Source organism: Sturnus vulgaris, chromosome 22, assembly GCF_052056855.1.
Source record: "Sturnus vulgaris isolate bStuVul1 chromosome 22, bStuVul1.hap1, whole genome shotgun sequence".
NCBI classification, from domain to species: Eukaryota; Metazoa; Chordata; class Aves; order Passeriformes; family Sturnidae; genus Sturnus; species Sturnus vulgaris.
In genome coordinates, this window is record NC_142264.1 from 10,957,675 (window position 1) to 10,965,301 (window position 7,627).

Sequence of the window (7,627 nt, forward strand, 5' to 3'; positions counted from 1 at the left end):
TAAATGCTAACAGAGGGAATAGGATCCCATCCCCCCAGTGCTGTGGCTGGTAAGACACCAGTGGCCAGCAGCAGATGGGGTAGGAGCCCTATTGAACCACAGACATTAAAAAGGAGGGGGAAAACCCACCGGTGTTGACAAAAGTGAGAGAAACAGGATTTGGATCTAATCTTTTACAAAATTAATATGCACTGGCATTGATAAGAGAATGAGTTTCTCTACTTTGCAGGGAAATTTGCTGTGTCTGTTAGACGCAGCAGTATGTTAATCCTATTGCACGGTGCTGCCTCCTCTGCAAACCCCTTCTATCAGAGTCCCATTGCAATACAGCAGACTGCAAAGCCCTGACGTCATGATTCCCGTGTCACAGGCACTTCACTTTGCCTCCTTGTGCCACGTGTCAGGGGTGATTCCCTTTAATTCTGAGTTGGCTTCGAAGGAAGAGGGTGGAAGCTACTTGGGGCTCAAGCCCTCCCACCCATCTGGCCCTTGCTATGCTGCCCTTGCCATCAGATTTCCTGTCCAGATCAGACTTTATCCAGGTGTCTTCAGCACCTTGGTCCTACTTCTGGCTTCTCATTCCATTCTTGCCACTTCTCCATGGAGACAGCCTTGCCAGCCCCAGGCCGCAAGGTAAATCACAGCAACCTCTGGAGACCCTCAGGGGACTTTTCTCTACCAAGATCCTGTTCCAGCTGCTCTCTGTGCTGCAGCTTAGCTGGTCATAGCCTGCTTTTCTTTAACTCATTTCTTTTCATAAATTTCCCAGACCCGTCCTACCTGTTTGAGGTATCTGCTCGGCTTAGTTGTGTTTGACTGAACAGGTTCACACCTGCTCAGGATACAGGGAGAAGGAACCAGTGCTTCCCTTTGCTTCCTGCTCCAAAAACAAGGTAGTCACTGTGGTGCTGCTCAGCTCTGGCAGCATCAGCACATGGGCTGTTTTGCTCAGCAAAGGCTTGATCTACAAAAAAAGGGGATTTCTTCTAGGTTTCTTCTTTCTTCTAGGTTTCCCCCCAATCTCTGACCTTGCAGGAACAGTCAGGAATAACGGGGAAATCCTTAAGGTCTTATGTCCCATCTCCCTGCCTAGCCAGTCTATCCCATCAGGAAAGTGAACCAGAGATGCCAGAAACAATTCCTGGTGTTTACTGTGTCTGCAAGTAAGTTCAGCTGAAATACTCTCACTGCTGTCCATGTGGAGCTTCCTGCTCCAGCACGGGAACTGGGACACAACTGCCGAGGGCAGCTCTGCTCTTACTGTGTTTTCTGTACCAAAGTGCCCTTGACAAAGCTGCTTTGAGACAGGCTGACATTTCCATCCTCAGGGTGGTCTAGTGGATGAGGTTAGGGACATTCTGGATATTCTTGGAAAAGAATTCTTGGGGGGTTGTTGTTTTTGGTTTTTTTAGGGGAGGGTTTATTTTCTCTCACTATATAGTTTGTCTTAGGGCCAGCCCAGACTCTTCTGACAAACAGAGATGTCTTTGTTTTTTTAAAATATAAACAGTGTAGTTATTCAGCCCTCCTTCCTTCAAGCTACTGGGAAGCACCAGCTGCCATTCAGACCTGGCCCAGCCCTCCCTCTCTGGTGGCCTGCGGATACTGGCAATGACACACATGGCTCTGGTGTGGTGACACCCAACATATCACTGGCCACCTCTGGGGGGGCACAGGCCATCTGCTGGAGGCTGGTGGCAGCCCAGCGTGTCCCACCAACCAGCATTGCCATATCTGTGAGGAGAGGCCAGAGCAGCTGCACCAAACCTCAGCAGAGCACTGGGGTAAAGATATGCTGCTGTTGGAGACTGGGGCACCTTCCTACATGACCCTGACCATCGAAGGGTGCTGATGGATGATTGTGGCAGTTGATCAAGCCCTATTCTGGCTTCAGCAGCAGGTAGGTGTTCACATCTAAATCTTGATGCTGCAGAGGACACATGGTGATTTACAGCCATGAGGTTGTCTCCTGATGACTATGTTCAAGCAGATGCTGTGAACCTCTGTTGCCACGTCTTCCCAGAGGAGAGCACGGTCTGGTGGGGAACCAGCCACACATTGTGGACTCAATGTGTGCATGCTGCTGCCTGGCACGTGGAATAGCTGGCACTGCCACCGGCCCATGGAGTGCTGCATCCAGAGTGGGTTTGTTCCCAGCCGGTGCAGGTCACCACCTGGCACAGTTGGTTGGGGCTTGGTTAAAACTAGACCAGGAGCTGTGCCAACAACAGTCCAGGTGCCAAGTTCTGGTGTTTCCCGTCACTGAACAATTAAGTACAATTTGTGTTAACTCTTCTTTCAGCCTCAAAGCTAGCAAGGAATTACTTCCAGTGGGGTACCAAAGTGTCAATCCAGAAATGCATCTGTCTCCAGGAGACCTCTCAGCAGAAGCTAAAAAATAGTGAAGGGAGCATGGTGGGAGAGGTTTCCCCTTGGGAAGGGATATCTTGTTTGACCTTTCCAGCTCTGCAATGCCATTATGTTTTCCATCTTTCTGCTCTGGGACGTCTTGGGCACATGCTCTATTTCCCTTGGTGAGGGCCAGGCATTTGCCATAAAGCATCTTTTCTCTCTTCTAGATTCTTTTTTCCCCCCAGAAGGTCGGCTAGCAGCAAGTCTGGTGGATGCCCAGTGGCTCAGAGGCTGTCACAAGGCTGAGAGAAGGGAAGTTGGTGAGCTGTTGAAATAAGCTGTATATTATAAAATAAGGGTGGTGGGTTGTTTGCTCACCTCAGTCCGCAGAGCAAGAACTGGTATTAGTAGGAAATGACAGCCACTGCATCCTGTCTCACCATGATGCCTCTCCTGCAGTCTTAGCACAGCAAGATTAAATAGAGGGAATAATTTGTGGCTTAAATGGAAGTCCAATAGATGCTGCAAGGGTTCCAGTCAGGATCCATCTAGCAACTGCTCTGTCCTATCACAAACTCCACTCTTCTGCTGCCAACAAAGCCAGGAGTGGCCAAGGGCAACAGCAGTCACAGGTGTGCCACAGCCAGAAATTCACCAGCCTGTCACCTTGTTCAGGGGATGACTGTAAAATCATATTTCTTTGGGGAACATATTGGTGTTCTGTGGAAAAACCAATGTCCACAAAGTAGACAGAGGAGTTCTTCAACTTTATTCAAATAAAGGGAGAGAGTCCACTGGAACCATACCCCTGTGGGATCTCTCTCTAGGCTTCATAGGACACAGACTCCTTTTCTCTAAACTCCCGGCCATATTTTGCCCTCTTCCTTTCCTCACTGGCTGAGTTACTAGGAAGATATAGTCTTCCTGAACTGCCTACCACATATTGCACACTTGAGCATGTATCGATATTCCCCCCCAAAATTCAGAAGTTCGGGCTTTGTTCTGCAGATTCACTAGAAATTCAGACTGTCTGGGTTCGGCAGTTGACTTTGTGTGGACCCATTTCTCCTATTATCCTGAGGTTCAGAAGCTCAAATTGTCTGGTCAAACTGTTTGGGTTCTGTAACAAACTTGTTCGGCTTAATGTTTGTAGATTAAGACCCGTTTTTAAGATACTAACACCCATTTCTCTTAAAGACCCTCACCCATCAACTCGTTTGTAAAGACAGTAGCACACATCCTTCCTATCAGTGGGTACTTAATGCTGCAGCCTGGAGCAAGGTCCTAAACACAACAACCTCTGCCTCTCTCCTGGTGGGATACCTCACCCTGACTGTCAGTGAGCTGGAGCTTTATTCTTGCTGAATTTCCTGTTCTACCTGCATGTTTGTCTTTAGTTTGGCATCCCTCCCTCCTGTTCACTGGGGCTGTTCTGCCTGGTGTAACTAATCCAACCTGTCACCATTTTTATTGCTTTGCAGAAGAAAATATCTACACACAGAGTCCCATGGGCTGTAGAACCAGCCAGGGGGATGCTGTGCAGCCAGACTAACCGGTTCTGGTGGATGGCTGGATTTGGGGAGTGGGAGCACATTTGCCAGCAGCAAATGATTTGTTTCAGTTCTAGAGTCCTATGGGTATGAGATCCCACAGCTCTGAGATGGGATTCCTTCAAGGCAAGGCAGCAAGTTCTGCAGGAAAAGGCAGGGCTTAATTTATAAGTTGTATCTGACAGAGCCTTTTATGATGGATAAGGGTTGCTGGTTATGGAGGCACCATATGGGTGGAAGGACCTGCACTCATTTGCACACTGGGCGGGCAGGGCATGCAACCACATCAGGGAAAGATTTCATGTAAAGGGGAGCAGAGATATCAGGTTTCAAAACCCCAAGGCTCTTCTGAGCAGAAGCTGTGTCAAGTCACATAAAATAAGAAACAGAATGTGAAGCAGAAGCTTTGACAACTCTCAGGGATTCTTCCAGACCTGACGGTCACATCTAAATGGAGTCTAGCTTCCCTGACTCCAATCATATGTAGGGAGGTGGCTGTGTCTGAGCTGCTGTCTGTCTTCTCATGTTCTCCTACCCAGCTGGGTTCTGACTGCAGGCAGAATAGCGACTGCGAGTAAGGGGCAATCACAGCCTGTGGGTGAGGATTTAACTATGCTCATGAGCACAACATTCAAACAAAGTTGTTCTTTGGCATTTTAATTTGAGTTATAGTGTCCTCCTGCTCTTTACTTCTCAGTTCATGGATCTTAGTTCCTGCAGGATTCCTTCATCATTTCTTCATCTTTCATAATTTCTTTTACTTGACCTTGAATTTCTCCTGTACTACTTCAGTGATTCCGTTCATTTTTAACTCTTATCCTTCTCGTTGGTACTTTATTTCAAAACCAGGGAACTGTATTTGTGAACAGGTGGCCTGAGTCTGCACCATGTCTGTGGGGTATAGCTGAGCCTATCCAACTCCTGCTCCATTGGGGGAACCCTGAGACCTTGCGATGTTTCCAAGTGTGAGTGTAAGACAGGGCATTGAGACCTCCTGGCACAGATTGCACCAGGACCTGGGGGTCCTCTCAGACACACCTCATGCCAGCCATAGGACCATGGCCCCTGCAGAGCAGAGGTTTGGCCACAGGGCCCAGTTTTCAAGAAGGGCAATGTTATAGATGGGTAATATGATGATTGGCTCTTGCAGTTAAAGGTTGAATATTGTGTGCACGTTAAGATAAGTTTTATTGATGTATGGTTATTTTATTATGATTTGTTGTTTAGATGTCCTCTGTTTCTCCCCATAGTCCCCTTCCCTCCCCCCTGTATTGTTACCACCAGATAGCCTGGGTTGTCCAAGACAGGTAAAGAGAGTCTGTGTACACGAGCCTCTTGCATGGGGCATTTGGGAATAGGGGAGGCTTGTTGCTAGGGGGGCACGGCATGACAACACCTGACTTCCAATCAAGTTGCAATGGATAGTGAAGAAAAGTTGACTGGCAGACTTTGGGAGGAGCCGGGCTGATGTTGGCTGATGTTGGCTGATGCAACACCAAGGGTATAAAGTGCAGACCAAGCATTTTGTAGGCAAGCATGTGGCAGATGATCACACACTCCCTGTGTGCACTGCCTTTTTTCCTTATTCAGTCCTTTGTTGTATTTGGTAAGATTTAATAAACTTTTAAAATTTTTAAAATGAGCCATCATTTCTCACAGGCAAGAAGGAGTACCGCAGAAACTACAGGCCTGGTAGTGTCACTTCAGTGCCTGGTAAAGTTATGGAGCAGATTATTCTGGGAGTTATTGAAAAATACCTGAAAGACAATACTGTCACTGGTCACAGTCAGCATGACTTCATGGAAATCCAGTTCACGTAATCTTTTTGGATTTCAGTAAAGCTTTTGATACTGTCCCTCATATTATCCTTTCAGATAAAACGTCCAGCATTCAGCTGGGTAAACACATCATGTGATGGGCGAGCAACTGGCTCATGGGTTGGGCACAAAGGGTGACAGTGACTGGGGTGACATCAGGCTGGCACCGGTCACTAGTGGGGTTCCGCAGGGCTCCATCATTGGCCCTGTGCTGTTCAACATCTTTGTTAATGCCTTGGACACAGGACTGGAAGGGAAACTGAGCAACTTTGCAGATGATACTAAACTGGGAGGAGCTGTTTACTCCCTCAGAGGGAGGGAGGCTCTGCAGGGAGACCTGGACAATTTAGAGAACTTGGCAATTATCAACCAGACGAAGTTCAACAGTGGAAAATGCCAGATTCTGCACTTGGGATGGAGCAACCCTGATACACAAACAGACTGGGGAGGAAGACGCTGGAGAGCAGCGCCATGGGAGGGGACCTGGGGGTGCTGGTTGACAGAAAGCTGAATGGGAGTCAGCAGTGCCCTGGAGCCAGGAGGGACATCTGTGTTCTGGGAGCATCAGGCCCAGCATCCCGGGCTGGTCAAGGGAGGGGATAGCCCCACTTTGCTCTGGGCTGGGATGGCCTCACCTCGAGGCCTGAGGGCAGTTTTGGGCACCACAATATAAGAAAGACATTAGGCCATTAGAAAGTGTCCAAAGGAGGGCACCAGAGATCGTGAAGGTGATTCACAAAAAGGAAGGACAAAATACCTTTCAACTGCTTTAGTCAAACGGATATGTTTTATTTCAGCGCTGGGTGGACACACGGGATTGCTCCCAAAGGCGTGTGCATCCTTCAGCAGCTTTTAGTCCTCTATTTATTCACAAAAGTCATGCATATTCGAAGAGGCCAATACATATTTATTGCCTGTCACCACCCATTCCCCACTCGGTATTAAAATTAGTTGCATACTCATTGCGGTTGCGTAGTCTTCCCTTGGTATTGAGTCGGTGGTCTTCCAAATGAGTCGGAGGGCTTCAGGGGAGGAAGTAAGGACCGTCTACCTCGCTCTAAACTTTTTACCTCTGTCCTGTTACTATGACTACCTAACCTGCTGACCCCTCCATTCTGATCTCCATTAATTTCAGTGTCAAAATTTATGATGTATAGGTCTCTCCTGGCTGGGTCTAAGAATTTTCTAATGTATATCGATTTCGCTTAAATGCTTCCATCTCTGTATTTAGCTTTTGTTATAAATGAGAGACAAAAGTCTCGATATTCAGCAAAATTTAGATTGCTTTATTTGATATAGAAAGAGCAAGCAGCGCGCTGGGGAACGTGAGGGGTCACCGCCCACTCCACTCTCCACCCAACCTCGGTTTGCAGCCTCTTCTTACACTGTGGTTTCTCATTCTAGTCAACATTTTTTTTGGATTTTTGTTGTCATAAGCAGTGGTGGTTGAATAAACATCCTTACACAAAGCCTTTGGGCGATAATCAGTCACAGATAGCCATCTGGGCCTTGTAGACAACCACCAGAGAAGTTCTGGGAGTCTGGTTTTTGGAATAGGCAGTATTGACAAAGGCAGACAAAGGCAGGAAGGGCTTTTTGGGAGGTCTGATTTTGCAAGCTGGTAGCTGATACAACTTATTAGTGTTCTGGTTTATACAAACCCCAATGCTTTTGTGATTAACACAAATCTTTTATCAATTATCACACTTTGAATGTTATAATATATAAACAATCAATCTTTGTCATCTTCTAATCCTTCTACTAAGCTATCTATCTTTATTGGTTACATTCCTAACCTCTACCTTCTAAACTAAGATATCCCATAATTTGTTTCCCAAACATACGATTCTCTAGGCTGTAATAGAATCCTATGGTTCAAAGGGGCCTTGAGGGAAAGCTGTATGAGAA